Genomic DNA, 7,093 nt, shown 5'->3' with positions numbered 1-7,093 from the left:
AATTTCTGAACAGAAAGCATAACATAGGGCTTCTGCTAACTCAGGACAGAGACGTTTTTCTGAGGCTTTTCTTTCTGTGTTGTCTGCACATAATCAGCTCCCCTATACATTTTCAAATAGTCTCTGAAGATATACAGGTTGTATCTTTCCCATAATTCCTTATTCTTTTGTTTTCCTTAATAATTACTTTCAAACATTTCCATGCTTATGGTGATACACACATTGAGAATGAGCTGTGCAAAATAAACATTTTGTTGTAGGTCCAAAAGAACTAGACTTTTTTATGTCTGAGAAAATATTTCAAAACTTACCACCTACACAGCAATAAATCATTTAATGATAACCCTTTAAGTGTACCATTAGAACTCGTCTAGAATTTCATGAAAGACCTGCCAGGTTATTTCCATGGCAATTGGTCTAATTTTAGAGATATTATCCTAAGGAGCATTCCATGTTGTTTAAAAAAAAAAAAAATCAAATGAGTAAGTTTGAAGATCTGATTGGCATTATTCGATGATTCCTGAATCAGGCAGCATCCCATCTAGCGAACAGAAGAGAGCTCTGAGTTGTATGAAATGGTTAAGTTTTTACAGGCAGGAGGGTAGGACCAGAAAGGCAAAAGAATGGATTATTTCAGGTGGTTACCTTCCCTTAGGTGCAGGCCAGTGGGTCTCATCAGGCAGATTACTTCACTAGTGCTGACCAGGAAATTCCAGACTATTAAAATTCCACTCCTGGAAGAGGCTGTAACTGTACGTAGGTTACATATTAAGTTGTGGGGCATAGCAAGTGACTCCACTTTGGGCTTGTTGTTTCTTTTTAACAATGTAAACAATTCATATTTACTACAATTTTTTGAAAAAAAAAATTTTTTTTTTTTTAATGTTGAGCTAGCATTCATATCAGGATCTGCTGAATGAGAGCAGTGCTGATGTTATGCGTGGGCTATATTAGACCTTACATAAGGTACAAAACTATGTCATATTTTAACAGCTGTGACAGTAAGTGGGGGTATATATAGATGTACTAGTGAAGCAAATTATTGAAGAATATTATTTTTTATTCTTTTATTACTGGTTACTTTTACTTATGTTGAGTATAGCTTGGGTTGCTAATTAGTGGTAGTAATATAAAATATCTTTTACAAATTAGGTAACAACATGAGTTTATTTAAAAAAAATAAAATAATGAAGTTATTTATATGTCTTTAGATGTTATCATATATATATATTATATATATATAGGTTGTATATATATATGTAATAATATATATATATAATATATATATATATATATAATATATATAGGTATGTTCTCACCTGTAATAACAATCATTGAAGGTGGTATAAGTATGACTGAAATTTAAGGAATGTCGACTTTGCCCTTCAGCATATGCTAATGGACTTGTAAATGCAAGTGAAAGGTTATCTTCTATATGGAGGTGATCTAGACTCCTCAGAGAACTCTGAAAGTTTAAACAATAACAAGTGTAGTGCATTCAGTGCAAAGAAAAGCAGAATCAGTTTATAGAGATGTATCTGCTCCTCGGCAGAAAGGTATCAACATTGTAAGGAATGGATAAGCACCTTAGAAGCAGGATGTTTAGAAGTAAAGGTGCAGGAAAAGGAAATTTGCCAGAGCCGACCTCACCTAGAGAAAGAATGTTCTATGAGGCTGATGTAAGAAGCCACTTGACAAGGATATTTCTATTGTCACGTGGAAGCTAGATTTAATGACCCATTCCAGTAATCTAAGTCCTTGTTCAGGCTGATCTATCTAGACTGCTTAGCAGTTACACTGCTTATAAATAAGGGAAGTGGCTCAAACAGCGTTCTATGATGAGCTTTGTTAGTATGGATCAGCTTCTTGAGAAGCTAATTATATTCCCATTGATGAGATTAAGTTTCTAAATCTGAAAGGTTCAAGGCCAACCTTGAACTGGACTGGGTGATTGCATGAACATGTGCGCTCACTTTGTGAGGATCTTGGTGAGCTCCACATCTGGAAAATCCCTACGTCTCAACAAGGCTTACCTGTTTTTAACTTTTTCACTTCTGCTGTTCATGTTATTTGTCATTCGAACCAAGTTCTTAATGTTATTTTATACCATATTAACATATGAGATAATTTGCAGATAATTCTCTTAAGGAAAAAAGATTTATTTCTGTTTCTCATTTTTGAAAATGTAAGGACTCAATGTTTTGCAAAAAATGTTGAGTTATTTGAGTATCCACCTGCCTGAAATTGAAGCATCAGACACATTAAATATTTCTCATTCAAACTGCTGTATATCTTTCTCTTTCTTCATTGCCAACTCTTTTGAATGAGCCATTTGCTCTCACTGCCTCCACTTGTTTAGTGCCAAGTTTCCTCTCTCCACCCCCCACCATCTGGTTCCCACCTCCATTATTCTGCTGAAACTCTGCAAGATTTCTGACTGATAGAGCTGCTTAATCCTCATGTCACTTGACTTCTCTGCAGAGTTGGATGGTCTGTTTTATTTTATGCTTTGAAACATACCTCCTTTCCTTTCTGATGTCCAAGACCTACTGTCTCCTCTTAATTTTCCCCCTGACAGCGTATACTCCTTTCCTTCTTTTGGTGTGTTTCACTGTAAGCTTTTTTTGAAAAAGAAATAATACCTGGCAAATGAAGCTCATCTCTTTCCTATTCTTCTCCTCCACTCTATTCTCCTATTCTGAAGTTGTATTATTATTAACATGCTTTCCTACATTTGTGTGTCCACATACAGTATGTGTTAACTTTATGTTTTAAACTTTCACATACACAGAATCATAGCATCCTTTGTAGCTTGCTTTCACTGAACATTATTTGAGATTCACCTGCTTTGATATATCTAGATCAGTTAATTCACTTTAATTTCTCTGTGATCTTTTGTGTATGAATTAATGACAGTTTTAACGACCCTTTAAACACAGACTTTTAAAATTAAGACTTTATTGTTCAGGGCAGTTTTAGGTTCACAGCAAAATTGAGGGGAATGTGCAGAGATTTCCCATATACCCTTTATTCCTACACTTCCATAACCTCCCTCCTATCAACATCCCCACCAGAGTGTACATTTGTTACAGTTGATGAACCAACATTGACACATCGTAATCAACCAAATTCCAGTTTACATTACTGTTCACTTTTGGTGTTGTATGTTCTGTGAGTTTAGACAGTTGTATATTGACATGTATCTACCATACAGTATCATGTAGAATAGTTTCACTGCCCTAAAAATACTCTGTGTTCTGTCTATTCATCCCTTCCTCCCCGACCAACCCCTGTCAACCCGGTACTGACCTTTTCATTGTCTCCATAGTTTTGTCTTTGCCAGAATGTTATATAGTTGGAATCATACAGAATGTAGCCTTTTCAGATTGGCTTCTTTCACTTAGTAATATATATCTAAGTTTCCTCCATGTCTTTGTTGGTTTAATATCTCCTTCTGATTTAGTGCTGAATAATACTCCCATTTCCGGAGTGTGCTAGAATTTGTTTATCCATTCACCTACTGAAGGACATCTAGCTTCCAACTTTTGACGGTTAAAAATAAAGCTGCTGCTGGGGCGCCTGGGTGGCTCAGTCGGTTGGGCGTCCGACTTCGGCTTAGGTCATGATCTCGCAGTCCGTGAGTTCGAGCCCCGCATCGGGCTCTGGGCTGACAGCTCAGAGCCTTGAGCCTGTTTCGGATTCTGTGTCTCCCTCTCTCTCTGACCCTCCCCTGCTCATGCTCTGTCTTTCTCTGTCTCAAAAATAAATAAATGTTAAAAAAAAATTAAAAAAAAAATAAAGCTGCTCTAAATATCTGTGTGCAAATTTTTGTGTGGACATAAGTTTTCAACTCCTGAATTCAAACTTCTAAGAGACTTGGTATTATTTTACATATTTTTAAGTGATTTCATCTATTCCCATTGTACCAGCTACCAGTTATAGACCAATGACTTCCATAACTCCATTAGCCTCAGAGATGATTTTGGGGATAATTTCAACAAGCTCCATGTGTATATTTCTTGTAGGTATTCAACTTGTCCAAAAATGACCATTGTTACTATTCCTGAAAGCTTTTACTTCTCTCATCCTTTTTCTCCTACCACAGTTGAGAAAACCAGTACTCTCCCAGTCACCAAAAATAGAAAACATGTTTTAACCTATTTCTGTCATGTTTTTTCTCATTGTCTATCTAATCCTGACTCTTTACACAATATGTCTCCTTTTTTTTTTTTCTTTTCTGTGTCTACCTCCATTGGCTTAGACCAAGCCTTTATTACTCTTACTGCACTAACACAATTTCTTTCCAAATATTTCCCATGCGTCTAATTTCCCCCATTCTTATTTATCCTTCATCATGCTGCCAGAGTTATCTTTCTAAAAAGAAGCTGGTATATTTTTCTGGAAAGGGATAGTAAATATTTTAGTCATTGTGAGTTATATGGTCTCTGTGTCAACTATTAATCCTACCATTGTAGCATACTAGTCACAGATAGGAATACATAAATGACTACTCCAATAAAACTTACAGAAGCAGTCAATAAGCTAGATTTGGCCCAGGGCTGTAGTCTGCTGACCTCTATCCTACAACATAACTTGGATCATGCATCTCCCCACCAAAGCCTTTCCATTTCCTACAGAACATAATATTCACTATCCTTCTGAATCTGGCATTACTAACTTAACCACTTATGATCAGTTGCCTCAAACTCTGAAGTTTCCAGCTATATTCTGATATGTTCCTTGGTATCCTGATCTCATGGCAATGGGAAAAATGGTTCAGAGGCAGTAGGCCTGGGGATTTGGTTGTGGGAGGATGAGAATGCTTCTGTCTGACAGTTCTGTATTCTCAATAAATTATGGGCAAGGATACCTGCTAAGAGATAAAGGTGGAATAGGGAGAGTAGAAGATAAATGAAAGAGAATCCAGATCAATATGTTCATCCTGGGGAACAGAAAAATAAAATTATTAGAGAAATCTAGCAAGATTTCTGGGTCATAGTCAAGATTGAAACTGTGGCCTGAGATTACGAATTTAAAGTGAAACTAGTTACATGATTATGTAATCTGTGGTCACTAACATTTCTGTGCAAACAAGGAGAAAGTCTGAAGCCACAAGAGTTCATACATGGATTAGGGTTTTGTAGGGTGAGCTCAGTTGACGGAAAGAAGGAACTAAGAATTGGAAGTATTTACAAAGGGTCATTATGTTGATAATGGAATCTGTGCTAAACAAGATGGGAAGTGATGACAGGAGGGGGCTGATGGATAATAAGAAAGGGGGGATGAGAGGATCAGATGTCCCCACATCATTGAAGAACTGTGTAATTGTATGGAAGTACTTGTGCCCACTGAATACATTGGAAGCTGCCCTAGGAAAGTTCGGTGTTTGGATAGGAATGTTTTGAAAAGGTTTGTATTTTTTAAGAGATGTAAAGATCCAAGGTATGACTGCATAAAGTGAGTGACTGAAGTGGAAAAGAAAAATGTCAGTGGAATATAGAAATCAGGAAACTGAGAAGTTGGAGCTTTTTGATGGGTCCCCCCCACTTACGTATTGAAATCACCAAATATAAGGAAAGGAAACCAAAATTGGAACATTGCTAGGAACCAGAGGCTGGTGAAAGATGAGGTGTGACTAGGAGGTTGAGAAGAGTGTAAGAAGGTGCAGGAAACAGTGATACATCCAAATGACAGCATTAAAAGAACAGTGATTCTTGCAGGAGGAAAAGGGTGACATCATTTGGAAGTAGCAAGGGGGAGCAAGAAATACACCTACCTCGATCAACTCCATATAATCAGCTTCTGGCCCTGATGTTTGCTCAGGTTCCCGTTTCAAGTAAGGCAAGGAGGTGAAGGGAACACATATTTGAAGAATAGGAACGGCTGCTTCAGATTGGGGTCGAAGGAGACACTGGAAGAATTTGTTTGGTAAGAGAGGGAAGTGGAGAGGATATATAGCTTGTGGGTTAAGAATTTTTGAGAAAGAATAACTTAGGCTGAGACTCCTGCTAATTAGTGAAGCATGATGGCATTAGTCCTGAGAGGTTCACCTTGTACCTTGTAATACTCTTGATAGTGTGTTGGCTCAGGACTAGTGGTTATTCTCAGTAATTGAAAGTTCTAGATTCATCTGCTACAATTAGCTCACTTAGCTTGGGCAAGGCTCTAAACCATTCAAAACCGCAATTTTCCCTCTATGCAGTGAGGAGTTGGTCTAAATAATCTCTTGAACTTCAGGTATTTAATTAATTTATTTGGGTTGGGGGAGACGGGAGAGGGAACAAGCAAGGGAGGGAGGGAGAGAGAGAGAGAGAGAGAGAGAGAGAGAAAATCCCAAGCAAGCAGGCTCCATGCTCTGTGTTTGTTTGTTTGTTTGTTTTTTTGCATTTATTTATTTTTGAGAGACAGAGAGAGACGGTGTGAGCAGGGGAGGGGCAGAGAGAGAGGGAGACGCAGAATCAGAAGCAGGCTGCAGGCTCCGAGCTGTCAGGACAGAGCTGGACCTGGGGCTTGAACCCATGAACCGTGAGGTCATGACCTGAGCTGAAGTCAGACGCTTAACCGACTGAGCCACTCAGGTGCCCCAACCATGCTCTGTGTTTAGACACCAGGTTAAATCTCAGGACCCTGAGATCATATCCTGAGCCAAAATCAAGAGTCGAATGCTTGACTGACTGAGCTACCCAGGTGTCCCAAACTTAAGGCATTTTAAATATCTGAAAGCAAAGAAATAGGGTCATGGCACTCATGAGTTTGCAGTATTAGAAATAAATATTTATTCTGCAAATCAGTGATGTATCAAGAGTGAATATTAGGAAGAAAGAAATACCGGAGAGTTTATGCATCTGCTACATTTGGCTTCACAGTAAGTTAATGATTTCAACAAACTAGAGATAAGTGACAGAACAGTTCAGAATGTATATTTTAGAGCTATTTGGTAATGCCTTCCTGCTAAAGCAAATACACTTTGTTAACTCATAAATATGAAATAGTGATAGATTTATGATATCTCAAATCGTAGGTAGTAATTAAAGTTGGAACTGAATCGCCAGCCCTTATCTCATCCTCTTCCCATTTTTATTCCCCTCCTTAT

This window comes from Panthera tigris, chromosome A2 (assembly GCF_018350195.1).
Source record: "Panthera tigris isolate Pti1 chromosome A2, P.tigris_Pti1_mat1.1, whole genome shotgun sequence".
In the NCBI taxonomy this organism is placed as follows: domain Eukaryota; kingdom Metazoa; phylum Chordata; class Mammalia; order Carnivora; family Felidae; genus Panthera; species Panthera tigris.
The sequence above is the reverse complement of the archived record's forward strand: the minus strand, read 5'-3'. Positions refer to the sequence as shown.